The 18,121-nt window shown below is 43.9% G+C and overlaps 1 protein-coding gene and 1 long non-coding RNA gene across 7 annotated transcripts in view; one reads left to right on the top strand and one right to left on the bottom strand.

The window, feature by feature from the left end:
* LOC113259872 (uncharacterized) overlaps positions 1–4,590 on the bottom strand; it is a 40,482-nt gene extending 35,892 nt beyond the window's left edge. Inside the window, exon 1 of the long non-coding RNA XR_008960841.1 lies at positions 1–4,590. This is a non-coding gene — a long non-coding RNA (uncharacterized LOC113259872).
* The window catches only part of FLI1 (Fli-1 proto-oncogene, ETS transcription factor), a 122,259-nt gene that overhangs the window by 9,509 nt on the left and 94,629 nt on the right, over positions 1–18,121 (top strand). For 2 of the 6 annotated variants that reach the window (XM_057316585.1, XM_057316586.1), the window contains exon 1: positions 4,590–18,121. This exon is cut by the window's right edge and continues 23,064 nt beyond it. The exons of the other annotated variants lie outside the window; for them this stretch is intronic. The gene's annotated coding sequence lies outside the window, so the exon portion shown is untranslated. Of the gene's footprint in view, positions 1–4,589 lie in introns of those variants that run through there. 6 annotated transcript variants of the gene reach the window in all.

Raw genomic sequence — 18,121 nt, forward strand, 5'->3', positions numbered from 1 at the left:
CGGAGGCCGAAGGCGACGGGGGCGGGAGCTGCAGCCGCCACCAGCTCGGGTCCCCCGCCGGGAGGGCCCTGGGGAGGGCAAGTGGATGGGTTGCAGGCGGATCGGGGTACAAGTGAGTGCGCTTGAGGGGCTGTCCAAGCGGGCTCCTCCAGATGGAAGTCCCTGTTTACATGTCAGCGCGGGCTGGTTTCCCTTCCTCTTGGTACTTGTGCTGCTGAGCTCTCGGCGCTCGAGAGCTGCCGGCTCCCCGGGACTGACGGGCCGGCCTCTGCGCTCCGCGGGCGGGGGATCTCTCTGCAGCCTCGGTCGGCGCCGCTCCCCCGCGCCCCGGCCCCGGCTCTCCGCGCCCCGGCTAGCGCTGGCTCCAGGGCAAGGTCTTCCCAAAGAGGGTCCCGCGCCCTGCAGAGCCGCTTTTCCTGCGGTGGCGGGCTCGGAGCCGACGGCCCCGGCGACCGCCCTGCCAAGTCCATCCCCCCCCCCCCTTACCCCACACCTCACGCCTGGCTCTAAGTTGCAAAATGCAGCCCAGAAGGATGGATGAGGGTCTGGGTTTCGTGTCAGACTTCAGGAGTGTTGATTGCCTACTTCTTCTGGAAGCGGGAAGTGGGGCCGGGAGCCTAGAGGAGGGACACCCCCTAAAGTGACTGACCTTAGAGGACCGAGAGGAATGAATGGGACCCGGAGTTGGCTTCCAAGCTGTCCCGCAACACCAAGCAGGAGTCAGTCTGGAAAAACTATTAGGCTGGTGAGGTGGGGACTGGCAGAGCCCGCCATTCCCCAGAACCCAAAGGAATCAACTCTTGCTGAGGGCTGAGTTAAGAGGAGACGACGATGTTGTGCTTGGAGAATTTAAGAGATTTTTATCATTTGGGTGGAGTAGTGGTTTTTATTTTCTAAGGTTGTTTTTTTTTTTCTGAATGTTTGAAACATGCTGACTTAGGTAAAAGGCACCAACAGAAGGAACTTCAAAATCTGGAGATGAGATAACTGATTGTACTGAGTTAAGGGGAGCCTGTGTGAGTCCGGGTTCCTCCAGTTTAAAGTGCGTGGGGGTGACGAGTGTTTCTATGGCCCGGCTGGAGGTGGCCATGGGTCATTTATGCCTGTTTCTCTTCATGCTGGTGTGTGCCTGCAAGTGTCTGTGTATCCCTGGTTTGGTGAAAGGATGCTCCACTCTAGAAAAGTCCCCCTCGTTGGAACACTTAGCCCTTACCCAGAAGCACTCCCTCTGATCCGGAAGGGTGGTAAGATGGCTCCAGGGTCTTGATGTGGACACCCTAAGGAGAAGTGAAGCAATATCTCCTCTAAGGCCCTGTGCAAATGGAGGAAGCTGTGGTCTGTGTACCCAGGATGTGCTAACCTCTTTAGAGACACACACAAGGATTGGCATGGCAGGCAGTGAGAGCAGGCTTAGACGAGGCCCCTGGTCCTTCATGCTAAGGATGGAAGTGAAGGTCTTCTTTTCCATGTGGGTGGTGGGAGCCTGTGAGTCCCTCCAAACCCTCTTCGGGGGTGCCCTTGTCTCTCATGCAGGTGACCTGGTCCTGCAGACCCACCCACAGAGCAGTGGCTTTTCAAATCCTGAGGAGGGACTTCAGTCCCCCAAATGCGAAGGATCCAGTTGTTAGTGTATGCTTCGGTACTTAAATTGTGTGAAAGCCACAGTTTCCTGTTCCTGTGTGACCTTTGGATCTTGAGGTTCCTGGACCCTATTCCCGCAAGGGTTCAAATACTGTGTTTGGAGGGGACAGTGGACAAGGTGAGGCCAGTGGGTTTCTAGTCTCCACATGGGAATGCACAGTCCACTGAACCTGTTTGAACTTCAAAATCTTTGTACAAATGAAACGGTGAGACTACATTACCTCTACAGCATATCTTTCCAATCCTCTGTTCCTAAAATATCATGCTTATATGCTCTTATAAGGACCTGGACGTGCATGTCCACAAAATCCAGTTCTATACAGATTGAGGTCTGGAGACAGAAATGTAGAATGTGTGTTCCCAGTTTGAGTGACCTTGACAAATCATCTTTGAGTAATTCTGGAATGTGATTTTTATGCACCTGCATGTTTCTTCCTCAAACATAAGGCATGTCTCTCTTTCAAAATACCTATGGGTCTCCACACTAAGGAGGTATTTGGTCCAGGATGCCTGGGAAGTCTGGATTGCTTTGCAGAAGCTTTTTATTTTGTGCATAATTTGCACAACTCCATGTGATTTCAAAATCTTAATCTTGCTGCCCTTGTTATAAGTCCTTCTGTGTCGTGTTCTCTCCTCCTTTCTAAGAATGTCTCCTGGGAAGACTCTGAGCATCATGTTGGGGATAGCAAAATTTTCAGGAGCCATTCCACTCTTAAAGAAGAGTTAACAGACAAGTTAACCTGCGATAGCAAAATTTTCAGGAGCCATTCCACTCTTAAAGAAGAGTTAACAGACAAGTTAACCTGCGATATTAAACAACACCTACCCCACCCCTGCTCCCCACAGTGATATTATCAGTGTTGAAGATCACGTGATACTGGTTGCTACTCAAGAGATGACCTGGTTTCAAAACCTGCATCTCTCAGTCCTAGGCAGTCTTCCATTGAATCTAATTATTCCTTCTATGAAAGCTTGATTCAATGCACACGGTACCATTAAAGATGGGGAGACTATCAGAGAAGATGCAGACGTGGTGAGTGAAACAGGGAAACGCACAGAGGACTCAAAGTCAGAAAACCTGAGTTCATTCTCAGCTGCTCCTCAGTTGCCCTGTGCCCTACAGCAAGGTGCTTCAGCTCCTTGAATGTCAGTTTTCTCATCTGTAAAATGGGCCCAAAGTATCCCCCTGCCAGAAATCACAGTGAGGACTAAATAAAGTCTGATACCTTAGTCGAATGCACATTTGTTGAATTTCTCCTTGGGGATAGGAGCTTGTGGGGATCCCTTGGTCAGAGCCTTAGGTCACAGATCTGGATGTCCCATAATATGTATTTTATTAATTCAACCAATGTTAATTACGTGTCTATGATGTTCCAAGGCTCTGTTTTCTGTGTTGAGAATAAAATAGGTTATCAAAACCCTGCTAGAATGTATACGCTTGTAGAGGTGTCAGACACCTAAGTAAATAAGTCTGTGTCCGGGACGGATACACCTCCTGGAGAGCAATGAGGCAGGTTAGGGGCTGGACGGTGATGTGGCTGTATCAGCCAGGATGGCCAGGGAGGCTGCTTCAAATAAAGTCACAACGGAGCAGGTCCTGTCAGGTTTTGCCCTTTGCCTTGGGAAATGGCAGCACTATACAATCCCCTAAATGATGGGAGAACACAATGGGAAAGGTAGGTTGAGGTCCCTGCTGGGTTCTGTAAGTCAGCAGAGAGTGTGTGTGGCGGATGAAGGGGGTGGGCAGGAGCGTAGGTTATGGCTGGCAGGACAGTGCTATCCAGTCAGGAACGTTCGGGATGGTATCTGAGTAGAAACCAGCAGAGTGAGGAACACTGGGAGCAAAGACTATACATCTGTCCACAAAAAAGGATGCTGCCCTGACTTTGAAGAGTGAATTGCCAACCCCCCTCCATACACCCCCTTTTAACCTTCCTATTGCCTGGGTGCACGAGAACTCCAGGCAAGACAGCATTTGTCAGTTTCTCTGTCCCCATGACCACATTCAAGTGTTTTCCTCAGGTAATTACCAAATGGTGAATCCTGTTTTGTTGGCAAATAAATTCCACAAAAATCTTCCTTCCACTTCTCCTGCCATTCAAAGTCCAGTCTGTAGGTTTGCAACTGGAGAACTTTCGAGATTATTGAGCTCCATATGCACATTCTATGGGTGGGGAAACTGAGGCCCAGAGTTATTTAATGAACTACTTAAGATCACACAGCTAACTACTGACAGAGTCGAGAGGAGAAGTTAGGGATCCTAACCCTCAGGCTAGTGTTCTTTCCACCACTTCGTGAACATTTCATTTGCTTTCATTACAATACCATGAATTATAGAATCCTGGAAATAATGTATGTGTGAGAGAGAAGCAGACAGAGAAAGACCTAGAAGCCTTTAAAAGAAAAACCATGAGGAATCTGGCACTTTGAACTAAAGACATATCTGTTATTTACTGAAAAATGTATTACTACCATCCTGAATTATGTCCATACTTTTAAAAAAATTCCAAATTTTCAGGTAGGATTTTACATAGCTGTTTTCCAAAATAAATCCTTTTCCTATAGACAAACAATGTCTCTGTTACCAGGAGACCACAAAAAATACAGGATTTTTGCTTAAATAGCCAATAGGCCCCCTCTACAGACTGGGGACAGGTGGGCTGAATTCCTATTTCAATTCCTTTAATAATTGAATATTTGACTACTTAAGCAAAATATAACATAAGTTACAACATAACTTATAGACCCATCTTTCAGACTGTATAGTAAGTAGGTCTTAAATAACAACTGCATTAAATAAGATTTCAGGTTTCAATGTCTGCTTCTGTTTGGGGTTAACCAGTTACCTGGCATTTGGTTTTAAAAAGTGATTGGTTTAAACCAGGTCTATTTTCTAGAAATGTAACATTAGTCTAATGCTAGTACTGAGTTGCTCCAGAAAAAAAAAAAAAAAAAGGGAAAAATTTTATGATGATGAATCACCAGGCAGGATTTCTAATGGACTGAGGCCTTTATCCTACCTCAAACTTCAAAAAATATCCTCAAATGGTTAGTCAATACTCAGGCCTTCCTAGTCTTCTCTGAAAGAAGTCTTATTCTATCTGAAGCTTGATAGACAGGTTTTCAGATTAGGGACCAACTATCTAGGGTGAGAATTGAAAATCTACTATTTTCATTCATTTTAGACATTTAGCTACATTATGTAGGTCTAGAGTAATGTTTTTGTTTTGTTTTGTTTTGAATAACATGGCTTTCTTTTTTTGGCCTGTAGTTAAAACAGTCTTTCTATCTTTGGCTTGTTGTTTTGTGACAAATTGAGAAGGCTAAAGGACATTGGTCACTATGTACACGCACACACACACACACAATCTCGCAAAATCATCAACCGGAATAACAGCTTTTCTAGTAACCTCAGATCTGTGCAGGTGTGTTTTCCTTGCAGAAGACTTTCTGTTGCTGTAATGATCTATATCTAAAGTGCTCATCCCACTGATGTATCAGTTCATCAATGGGATGGTATTACTAAGTGATGTCACTCTGATTCTTCTACTGACGTCATAGACCCAACAGCAGTAGCCTATGTCCTTTGAGATGTTTCCCAGAGGCAATGGGTGGGGTTTTTCTATCCCCATACAGTCACCCTTAGCGCCGATGTCATGGAAGTTTGGCGGGATTAGACAGTCTAGGGGATAACCCTTTACTGTGTGAAGCTGTCCGGCTTTCTGGGGATCTATAACCTTAGCCTCATTGGCATCATAAGCTGATGCCAACTATATTAACACAAGTCAGCAACCATGCAAATCAGTAAGGTCTTTTGCATGACTGTAATGCAGGGTAACCAAGTGCCGTCAAGATATAATGCCAGTGGCCAAAGGGCTGCAGTTCTGGAGACAGAGCAGGAGGATAAGCTGGGTGTGTGCACAGTGGAATGCAATAAGTGTTACGCTAGCCTCAAGGAAGGAAAGAGCAATTTCAACTGGAGAGACACAGAAAGACCTAACACCAATAGTTATTTATATGGTCCCTTCCATTTACAAAGCACTTTTGCATAAGTCTTTGCAATTAATCTTCATAACAGCCCTGTGGGAGATAATTCGGGATGGGAGACGTTAAAGTTCAGGGAGGTTAGGTAAGTTATCTAAGGTGACAGCCGATCGATGACAGAGTTGGGTTTCGAGCCCAGGGTTTCTGATTCCAGAACACTTGCTTTTTCTTTTTTTTTCTTTTTTTTTTAAAAGATTTTATTTATTTATGTGACAGAGAGACAGCCAGAGAGAGAGGGAACACAGCAGGGGGAGTGGGAGAGGAAGAAGCAGGCGGAGGAGCCCGATGTGGGACTCGATCCCGGTACGCCGGGATCACGCCCTGAGCCAAAGGCAGAGGCTTTAACGACTGCGCTACCCAGGCGCCCCCGGAACACTTGCTTTTTCTATACACACAGCCTCTTGGCACAGGTGGACCTGGACCTAGGCTATGAAGGATGGGCAGGACTTGCACAAGAAGATATCGTTTAGGGGCTTTCTCAGAAATAGGAATACTTTGGTGAGGTGGTGGGTGGGGGGATGCATATGAAGGAAAAGGTAAGAGTGGAAAGATTGGATGGGATTGGATTCTGGAGGACCTTCAATACCGTAACAAAGAATTTTGGTATAGAAAGGGGGAATCACAAAATTTTGAAGAGATGGATGACCAACACAGCTGTACAGATCTCTTAGGAATGGAACCCTTCCTGTCAGCATCCAACTCCTTAGGAAATGGAGAAGGGAGTGGTTCCATCACTTGTCAGAGGCCACAAGAAGTGAATAGTCGACAAGATTAGACAGCCAGTGATAGGCTCAGACAACCAGACCATGCTCTCAGCTGTCTTTAGAGATATCTGTTTATTAAATATGGAGTTAGGGGAAGGAGGAGAAACTCTATTTCACCAAAGCTCAAAAAAATGTGATTTTCCTTCCATTCATTTAAATGTGTCCTCTGTCTCAGTGTTCTAGAGATTACACCGCAAGCCATCTTTTCAACTGGACAGTCTATCCTGGGGTACAGCTTTAGTTCCTTTTGAGAATGAGTCAGCAAATAATAATTGAGAAGAGACAAAAGGAAAGGTTGTTTCCCTGAGACTCAAATCAAATTTCGATAGAAAGTCACACAGGCCTGGCAAGCTTTTATAGTTTGGTTGTACCCATCACCTCATGCTGAAATTTCACCTCACGCTGAAATTTCACTCAAGCAAACCAGAAACTCAGCTAGCGCCATCATTCCAAACAGGATCAGAGATTAAGTGTTCCAATGCATTTCCAGATGCAGATCTGTCCCACTTAACGGCAGCTTCCAAGTCGCTTATGTCTATAAAAATGCCGACATATTTAAGACAGTTCCCATCTTTGGGAAACAAGGTACTTGCCATTTAGTTCATGACCAAAATCCCAGAGTATATAAATATTTCAAGTGACCTCCTAGAGAATGTAGACTTGAAAACTGAAATGTTTTCACAAGAGCAGACAGTAGTATGTGTCCAAGGTAATGAAAGACCTATGTCACATCGCAGTGCACACATACAGGAGGCCAGCATTACAGGTGCCATGGGAGCTCTAACCCTGAGTTTCTAGACACGTGTGGGTTTCACATGTCTCCTGGAATCTAACATTCCAGTAGCAGATTTGTTGGGTCTGGATATAGGGGTATTCATTGATTTTAGGTGTGAAGGAGTCTGAGAATGAACAATTTTGTACAATTGTTCATGTAGCAGAAATGTGACAACAGTTATTATTGTAAAATTACTCAGCTTATGAGTTGTCTTTAAGTTAATGCTGTTACCATCTGGGTAAATGCATATAGTTAAATCTAAATTCTTATACCCGAAGAGTCATTTTGCCTTTAGGCATTCATTACTTAATTCATACTCATTCATTTATTCATTCAACCCCAAATTGAACGGTATGGCCTGGCACAGTTCTCAACAGAATTCCACCTAAAGGAACAAGAACAAGATGTCTATAGTATTTCTTCCAAACTTCTAGAGAATAGAGTTTTCCCTCCTTTTGGATTTTAAGCTCTGACTATTGGAGATTCCAAAAGCAGCAATACTCATTGGGCGGAATCTTCATTTGTGGCTTTTTACTCTAAAGAAATGTAAGCACATTTTCCCAAGGATAACATCCAGCTTATAATTTCCATTGCCCTCTCACTCTTGGCGATACTAGTCTGTTGTATGGACATTTTTAGAAAACCAGGGCTTCGGCCAAGGAAAGGACTTCTTCTCGCTTTCTCAGCTGTAAGTCCTCTACATATATTTGAACACAGAGAAAAACACCATAAATGAAGTGCAAAGAGAAATGAGAAACTGAGGAAGACCGTTTCTCAGGCATAACACAAAAAGCAAATGTCCTAGGATACTAGATTTCTTACAAGTTAATAAGAAAAATGTAGACTGGTTAGCAGAGTGGTAGGTAAAAATGTTATGATAGACAATGCCAGAAAAAGAAATATAAATGGCCAATAGACATAGGAAAAGAATTTCAAGCATGTGCCTAATGATATTGAAATGAAAATCATGAAATTCCCACATTTATCACCTATGAGCGCAGTATCGCAACGATTAAAACAGTAATGCCTGATGCCGGGTGGGAGTCTAGCTTGGTACAATCATTCTGGAGGACACGTCAATTGGAAACATGGATTGGAAACATCGATTGAGATGTTAAATATTTATAGAAATTCGATAACAAGTCCAATTTCTAAAAATTTCGCTTACAGACATGTTCAGTCAGATATGAAAGATATATGCATATGATGTTTATTGTACCATCGTAACTGGAAAGAATCTAAACACCCATCAACAGGGGACTGTTCTGTGGGATAGAATCAATTGTCTATACACACTGATTTAGAAAGTTCCCCGGGGTATATTGTCACATGGAAAAAAGCAAGTTACAAAATCTGTGGTCTCATTTTTGTTAAAAAAAAAAAAAATTGAAAATACACACATATGGATGGTTATGCATTGACAATTTCTAGAAAAATATACAAGAGGCTATTAACAGTGGTTACCTCTGGACAGAGAGAAATAGACTTTTATTTTTCACACTATAAACTTAGGTAGCCGTTGATTTTTTAAATCACTAGTGTATATTAATTTTATAAATTAAAAAAAACAGACATAAAAAATAGGGACTTTAGAAATAGGTTTGTAAAAAACGGGCTGGGCACCAGCATTCTAACCCAAATGTGCTGATCTCAGAGACTTTAGGGTCTCACCTTGTAGTAAATACAGAGAAAAACTGTCCAGCCTAGGATCCAAAGACCTGAATTCCAGCCCCAGCTCTGCTGTAAATGAACAATGAGGTCTTAGGCAAGTGACTTCAGTCCTTCAAAATTCAAGTAAAATCCCTCATGCTTAATGTTTTCTGGTGCATACAGTGAGGGTATAATTTCAAATTTTCCTTTCAGCTTCCATGCTCATAAAACTCTGGTCGCTGGCAGTCTTTAGAAACATTTCTTATTTGGGGGCACGGCTGACTGAGCCTTTCACAGAAGTTCTATCTGGACCATGTGGCTCTTCCCCACAATCTTGGGGCTAAATTCTAGAGTGATCTTTGAGGCCAGCTGAAGCCTGGGGCTCTTAGGAGGTGCTTTGTGACTTTCTGTGAGCTCGTTGTTTTTATTACCAAGTGACACTGGAGCTGTGCTAATCCCTTTGCATTAATGCAAACTAAGAATAGGGCCTGATTCTGCTATGGGGTCTTACACTCTTTTCCAAAATTTGGTCTCATTTAAAACCCAAAACACATTTGGCCCCAAGCGCCTTTCCCCTGGACTTTTAAAAAATCCTGTTTAATTGAAGGGAAATTGAATTCGTCTGGTTTTGATTCATTTACACTTAACTCTTAAAAAAACGATATTTTGAGGACTTATTTGATGTCCAAGAAGAATTTTGAGCCTCTTAATGAGTTTTCTGGAAGGCTTTTTTTCTTCTTCTTAAAACAGGAAGTGGTGCTAGGCTATGGGCAAAAACAGAGTCAACCCTGAAAGGCCCCAATTCAGTTTGAAACTGTATCACCCACTATTTTACATGAACCCCAATGGCCCTAGCTAAGGCCTGCCTTTCCCGACTTCTTGCTTAAGAGCAAGAGACTCACTCACCTTCCGTCTGAGGAGGGATAGCATGAGGAGGAAGCAGGAGCAATCAGAGTCATCAGAAGGAAAAAAAGCTATTTCTCTAGCTCTTAAAATGTGCCAATATCTGTGTTAACCTTTATAGACATACCCACTTTGATCCTTGTACCAACCCTATGATGCACGTAGCACTTCCGTTTTGGAGAGGTGGAGTCACTTACCCAAGGTCATTAAGGTAGAAAGTGGAAAAGCAATGATTTGAACCTAACCCTGTTTGCCTACAAAGCTCATGGAGCTTCGCCACAGTGATCTGTCGCCAGATTGATACACACATCGATGAAATTTAGGCTGCAAGTCGAACCCACCTACCATGTAGGTTATGTTGTTTGTTGTGTCCTTTAGTCTAAGTGACTCCACCCTTAGCCTGCACGGGTCAGATTCATGGTTTATCTCAATTCTCTACCACCCTTTACTTAAGAAGGCCTAAGGCTTGTATTTGCCCCCAGGTAAGAGTCCATGGTCGACTTTTCTAGCAGGTGTAATGGAGAGCAGGCAAGAGAGCATGAAACCAACAGGTTCTGTTTTACTTTCATGAGCTAACGAGATAATAAAAAGACAGAGTTTTGTAGCTCAATAGAGAATAGCATCTTCTTTGCCTTGACAATGCTTCCTCCTTTACCCTCCCCCTTTCTCTCTTGTTCTAACTCTTGCTTTCCTTCTCATGCTCTTTCACACACACACACACACACACACACACACACACACACACTATACACACTTAAAAAAAACACAAACCCAGATTGGGGGCTTATACAAAACACAAAGAAGGGAATGTTTTGCAAGGGTAAAAGGAAACCATCGAGAAAGGCTAACTTGAGCTCCAGTTTCTCCTGAAGAGTATTTCTTGTTATTTCAAGGCTGATTGACATAACTGCACCCACAGCTACCTCCCATCGGTTCCTTTATCAGCCCGAGAGAGCCTTCCTGTGGACTGGCCCAGCTTCCTGATTTATTTCCTTTTTCCTTTGGCAGAACAAAGAAAACCAGAGCTCCAAGGATACTTGGGACCAAACATAATTTAGCACCGAAGAAGCTATTATTTAAAAACGTTCATTCTCAGTGCATAGGGCCGAGGACCCGCCTTTGCAGTTTTCCACAATGTGTTGTTGTACGGTAGCACGATGGACCCCACGTGCAATTATCAGGGGTCAATGAGCCACTTGAACTCATCCTAGTGGTAGTTTGATTTCATTCAAAGGGGGAAATTGCGCCCATTCTCCTAGCTAACACCACACAAGCACCCCCCACCCCATACACATAGGCACAGCTTCAAGAGTTACATGGAACCCTCTGTATTGAGGGTTTGCTCTTTTGTTAACCTAACTCAACCCCACGGGCCAGCAAAGAAACCCTCTTCTTTGAAGATTTCATTCTAGCTATGTTTGAAGTTCTAACTCTAGAAACCTGCCTATAAGAAAAGAAGCTTTGAAGTCTATCCAAAGGGTCATTGACGTCAGTTGAAGAAGAAATTCCAGAAATTGGGATGAAGGCAGTGCTTTCCTCTCTTGCCTGGAGGATGCCATCTCACTCCTTACCACTCGGCCTCACCACCCGCTGTGCACATTATTTCTGAAAAACCTTTGCGCATAATCTGGAGAAATAGGGAACAGGACTAAGGGAGCTATCCGCATCCCTGTCACATCGCCTAGGGCAAGTATCCCAAGTTGTCAACTGATAGTACACCCCAGTACTCTAGAAGGTAAGAGGCCAATGCACAGAAGAGATCACTGAGGCTTCAGGATGGGATGTGTTGTAAGACGAGAACCAGGCAAAAGATAGTCCGGGCAGAACTCGGGTATTCCTGCGCCCAAACAACACACTGGCAATCGGGTGTTTCCAGGAGCAAAGTTATCAAGACTTCACGAATTCATGCTTTCTTTGTTCACCTGTCTTATTTCCTTACAGCTGTATAATACTCCTGGGGAATTGAAGATGGCACTTTCCAGAGAAACCAGCCAGGCAGCTAAGCAATCATGCAGCCACCCAAATGTTACTAGTCACCTTTTCTTGCTCCTTTTTTTTTTTTGCAAAGATCACTGATTTGACATGGAAATCAAATTGAAACTGAAATGTACCTCCCCAGGCAAGCGAGATATTTCTAAGAGGAGAGGGTTAATTCACCATTGTTAATTCACACTGATTTCTCCCAACCTAGTCCTCAATGTAATCATCTCTAGATGAAAAGAGATCAGAAGGGTATTTCAAAAAGGAAAGTAACTCAGAAACTGTATGGCACGAGGGGAGTGTGTGAGGGTGGGTTTGGGCATGATTGGGGTGCTAAGGCTCACATCATCTGCTTTGGCAATGCCAAAGGGGAGGAAGTAACTGCCCTTCCTTGTGTGAGCAGGAGGGCTCTCTTTTCCTGGCACTGTATTCTGCCACGAGCTCTGTACCAGGTCCGTGACCAGTGAGGAATCCTAGAACATAGATCCATGAGTTATCTCATGCAGCTCCCCCAGCCGTGATAATCCTGTCTGTAGAGAACCTTATACTAACCTTGGAATTCTCTTCCATAAGAGCATTTTGGGCCAAAGGGCACAAGCAACCTTGTTCTAATAGGGTCTTTGGTGCAACAAAGGCCTTCCCAGAGGTCAAGAACTTAAGGGGCACCTGTGTTTTTTTGCACTTTTTCTAGAAAGGGAAGGGAGAAAGAGCAGACTACTTTTCTGGAAATGTCATTTCAGGAAAACTGGCATGCGGAGAATTTTCCAGGGTGCCTCCGTGAAGGCATCCAGGTGTGACTTTGCTGCTCTGGACATTAGAGCCTGTGAGCCCTTGCTTTCAGAGATTGGTGGATCTCCATATCCTTACTGGGTCTATAGTGGGTAAAGAATACCATGGTCATCGTCACTGCCTTCTTAGAGTTTGCCCCAGAAAGTCTTGTCGACAAGCCAGGATCAGGCAGTGGGGCTGGGTTTGGAGCTTATCAGAATTAACCAATTCTTCCCATCACTTTAGAGTGGATATGACCCAGACTCTTCTCTGCCCAGAGCACCTTTTTTTTTTCTCCTTGATTTTTAAACCCTGAGTGCATTTCATGGGAAATTTCACACGCCTGTTTCTGATTCACTTCCAATTAAAGGCTCAAAATGCTGGTTTTGTAAGAGCTCTTTGATGATTCAGATTCATGTTGGTTCATCTTTCCCCCCCCCTCCTTAAAGCCCACAGAAGTTTAATAAATTTTGCTCAGACATTTGCATGCTTAATTGTTAAAAATAATTGGAAACAGGGGAGAATGTTTAACTAGTGTGCCAAAAACATGCACATTTCCAAGGGGAAAGAGAGAGACTGATGGCTTCGTGAAGGTGAACTCCTGTGGAAAAACAAGGGGTATCGCTGCAGGTGGATGCATCACTGGGAGGGAGGGTTGGCCCTAAGCTCAAGTCTTCTAGAAGGGTCAGGAGAGCGTTACATGAAACACAGGAGTTCTTCCTAATGCAGCCAGTCAGCATCGACAAGCTGTCCGTTGAGTGGTCAGTCTCATGGGAGATGCAACAGGTGGAGTGGCATTTTTCAGATGCTAATGCTGCTTTCAACTCCCTTCTGATTGGAGGGGGTTAGTGTTCTTGCAACAGCAAGCCTTGTTCTCTACCCCTTCCTCATAGACATTAATAAGCTTTGATGATGAGCTTACGTGGGTCCGCCTCTGCACTAAATGCAGAAGTGTCTGACCGAGCAGATCTGTGCTCCCCGGGCGAGGGGTCCCCTAGCCTGTCTGTGCATCTGTCTCTCTGAAGCACCAAAGTGGGTACCAGCATTGGGTAATTTCAGTTCTGCTCCTGATTTGCCTTAGGCTGGCTGGATGACTTTGGGCAAGTTACTCTCCCTTTCTTAACCTCAGCTTCTCCATCCACCCAAAAGGATTAAAACTGCTAGCAGTAACCCTCTCCTCCCATGGATTTGGTAAAAATTCTGGAGCGATGAGTTGCTTTGAATTTCTTCAAGAAAGGCATTAATTAATTGCTACAGCTTGACTGTTGGGTGGCTCATTATATGGTTGTTCTTGTCAATTGTAAATCATGCAACATTTTCATTTCTGGGGCCTTATTTGAACTTTTTACTAGGGGATCATCCTTCTCTCTTTATTGTCAGGGGCTGGTTAATAGTATTCAGTCAGCCTGAGTTACAAAATACAACTTTGTGCTCACACAATGTAATGTGGGAGTGCTTTGTGTGCTGTGTGGTGCTTCTTGCCTAAGAAGGGAGACACAAAAATCTTGTGAAGGCTGGCAGCGAGATGCTGGAGGGTTTTGTAAACCATTATGACAGTGGTAGAACGTTTCCCTGAAAGCCATGTGCCACTCGAAGTGTGAAAATCTAGATTCAAACCCACTTACTAGTTGCGATCTTGGGCCAGTTATTAAGTTCTCTAAATTTCTCCTTTCCTATCTGTAAAATAGGAATACTAATGATAATAATAATAAGTACTATTAAGTTTTCCAGCTGCCATACTGGCTAATTGTAAGAATCAAAAGAAGTACAGAAGTAAAGGCACTTTGTAATTGCAAAGCTCTGTGTAAATGCTGTTACTGTTACCTTTCCTATTATTCGCATCCAAGTCAGTGTTTGAACGTAACAGATGATAAATGTTGCTACCATGGAATCCATGGGGTTGCTTTTTTCTACTTTTAATGATTCCCAAGACTTACTTGGATCTGGTAAATTTTACCAATTACCTACTTATTCATATCTCGTTGCCTATAAAGACACTCTCCCCTCTGAATGCATCAGTACGGACCAAACATCACATATTCCTCTTTTCCCTCCCTCGTATCCGGCCATTGTTATACTCGCAAAACTCCCATCCCAATCAATGGAGGTTTTACGTAAAAACTGAATTCAGGATATGAGTGCAGTCTCAGGAATTCCAGGCTTGTGCTGCTGATAAAGAGAGTGTGTCACACTGAAAATACCAGAGAAACAAAATTCTCCTGTCCAACCTATACTCAGGTTTTTCTTTTTAAGTTTGCCTCTGCTTTTAAAGAGTCAAGAGCCCTCCTGAAATATGAAACACATTATCTTTTATAACATTCCCTTGGGAACAGTTTTGAAATGCTCACCCCGCTACCCAGACCCCCCACTGGCTCTCCTGACTGATTCACCTGTGCCGCCTCCTCTCTTGTCTCTGTGTCTTTGTGGTCGTGAGTGAAGGCGGTAAGGACCAGGCCTGAATTCGGTTCATTCAGAGTGGAGCTAACTTCTCAGTCTCTCTGTATGCTCCACTTTACCATCCCCTTCCAGAAAGCAGAGTTTTCCAACGTGGCAGGAAGTGGAGAACTGAACTCCCTCCATCAAGGGCTGTGAATTTGCTGGGGTCGTGTTGGCCTGTCTTAAGCATCGGAGCCGCTAATAGGCTTCCCTGATTGAAGTGTGGGGGAAGGACCAGCAGAACGAAAGTCATCTGCCTCGACGATGTCACCTCTGTTAGTGCTGAAGTCGGGAATAATCCTGGCTCTTTTCCCACATGGGATTAGACAAAGCAGACTTGGTCTTTAGTCTCATCGTGCGCCATCAATATTTTAGGAAAGGTTGTATGTCTGCCTCCCACGTGATACCATGCACCCAGATAGGATTACGTGACCAGAGGTGAAGACGAAGAGTGGTTGTCCATATTCTACCCAACCTGAAGGAGCTACACAATGAAATAAAGAAAGGAAAATGAAGTTGACAGTTCATTTTAAAGTGTTCATCCAGACATTTAGGATTGAGATTCAAAGCTTCTCCTTAAATCTTTTTTCTCAATGTGTTGAATTATATATGAGTTTTATTCCTAGCCAACACAACTGGGATTTCAGAGTCCATGGGGTGGGACACTGAGTTGCTCCAATAGTGCTCTGTAGTTCTTCAGGGACCACGGTGTAACTAAGATCAGTCTTGCTGTGTTCTTTGCCCATGAAAACAAATGGCCACCAAGATTTTGATGTGGTGCTCAAGGGGCAGTCTGTGTTTTCTAGAGCAAAACCATAGAGTGAAGGTAAAGAGTTGAGAGAGCACCTCGAATATGCATTTCAAATTCTGAAGCACTGCTCACACAATGGAAATAAATACCACCTTGCATGCAACTCATTTTGTTTAATGGTGGTGTCTATCTCTGTGAGGTTGGCTCATATAACGGTTCTGGACAAACTCATCATGCTGCTGTCTTAACTACGTCCTACGTCTTGCCTAAACATTTACACATTTGGGAAGAGCTAATGTCTAATCTTTTCCAAGTAACTCTAAATTTCTGATTTTAAATTCGATTTGGGTAGAAAGGAACAGTATTTCCTTGGGCGGTGGAAGGTGGAAACATCTCTCTCAAGAGTACTAATGTGTGGGAAGCTTCATGATAGATACGGTTCTTGCACAGTTTTTAAGGGATTTGGGAAATGTCATCAGCAGGTCTCATCTTCCTTAGCCGTATCTCAAAGGCAGAGGAGAGTGGTAGATGTAGAGACCTGTTTTTATTGGACTTGCCCAGTAGGATTCCCTATAAAGGTAGAATGCCCTGTTTTGCACTGTCCAAAATGGCAGCCACTAGCCTGGTATTCAAGGAGCTCCTGAGCACTTGAAACGTGGCTGGGGCAACGAGGGACTAAATGTTTAATTTCATTTCATTTGACTTTTGTTAACCTAAATTTAAATAGCCACATGCAACTAGTAACTCCCTCTCGGACAGTACAAGTCTATATAATTCAGATCAAAAGCATCTTAAAATGTGAATTTAGTCAGAGGATATATTTACCTGGATTATTTTTATTGAGTCAGCGATGTGTTGTTCACCTGGAGACTAGCACTTCCGCTAACTCTTAATGACCAAGGTTGAACCAAACGAAAAGTAAATGTCCAGCATTTTCCAGGTACTACTTCTGTTGACCTAGAGCCGCAAGTGAGGTTATCCCGTAGTCTCCTGGCTTCTTCACCGATCCTGTGCTGACCGTTAAGAATATAATGCTTTCTTTTCCTTTCGATGAAGTGGAGGCATTTGGAATTTATCGCAGGGATATTCACAAATTGTGATTAAATGTATATTGGACTTGTCAAAGAAAGGTATGGGCTTTTCATATATACATTTTCATTGAAAAATGACCTGAGTCAAAGAGGATCCTATACAACATGGTGATTTCGGTTTCCTCGTTTTTCGAATACTGGCACTCTGCTGAATTATTTTGAAGGTCATTTTCAGTTCTAATGCTTTGTGCCTCCGTGAATATATGATTTTCTATTACGTAAGACTCCATTATATTAACAGTTGGTTGGCTTTTCTAGTTCCCAGATCCCTATAATTTGTTGTAGGAAGATTTCCCCTTACGTATAAATACGAACAAACCAACTTCATTGAACAAATAACCAGCTGGAGTGGCGATCTTTGAACCCCAATTTCCCTCCAATGAGTTTTCCCTAGGTTTGTACTGTTCCGTGGTACTCTGGGTTACCAAGACCCAAACGCTCGCTATCTCCAAAACACGAAGCAAGTTCTCTCTTTCCTCTGTGGCCCTCGCGCATGGGTAGTAGGAATCCTATGCTATACCTGATGTGGCTTTGGAATTACCATGAGGCATCAACACCGTAGTCTTGTTCCAGGGGAGACCTAATGAGCGGATGGACGGCGGCGTTCACTTAGAAAGCCTTCAAGGTTGGCATCACTGTGAAGGCCAGTCCTGTGTCCATTGCTAAATCTCTGGCATGCATTTCTGAGTTGAACTGTTTGAAACCAAGAAGGATGGATGCCACAGGGAAAACAAGGCAGCGTTCCCTGCAGCCTAACGCGCAGAATGGTTTTAGGCGTGATGGACCACTGTGGTCTGCTCCCACTCACACCTGCCCTACAGATGGGATATTAAACACAGATCACTCCCCAGACCCCAGGGAATGGCCAGTTAGAATCCTTAATAGCCTCATCCCGATTCCGTAGAGTCCATCACTAGCTCAATATTTCTGTGGCTCCTGCATTTTTAGAAGAACATCTCTTCAGTTTGAAAACTTCTTTTCAGGTTGTATCTGGAATGAGGCGAGGTAGTGTGCATAGAACGCAATTCTGTGACCCTGGTGATTCGGTTACTGCTGTTACGTTGTTTGAATAAGCACCCAAGTGTGGGTTTTTAATGTCTGCACAAGCTCCTTGAGGGCAGACTCTGCCAGTATTTCGCTGAGACTCAGCACCCGGCACAGAGTCATGCATGTATTGAGCACCTTCTCTATGCCTGGTGCTGGGATACGGTAGTAAATAAAGATAGGCAGGGCTCCTGCTGGGCCATGTTACAGCCAAGGAGGGAAGACGGATACTGAGCCACTTGTCGTAAGTGCAAAGAGTGAAAAAGGAAGTGCA

The sequence above is a fragment of the Ursus arctos genome, unplaced genomic scaffold, assembly GCF_023065955.2.
Source record: "Ursus arctos isolate Adak ecotype North America unplaced genomic scaffold, UrsArc2.0 scaffold_22, whole genome shotgun sequence".
NCBI lineage: Eukaryota > Metazoa > Chordata > Mammalia > Carnivora > Ursidae > Ursus > Ursus arctos.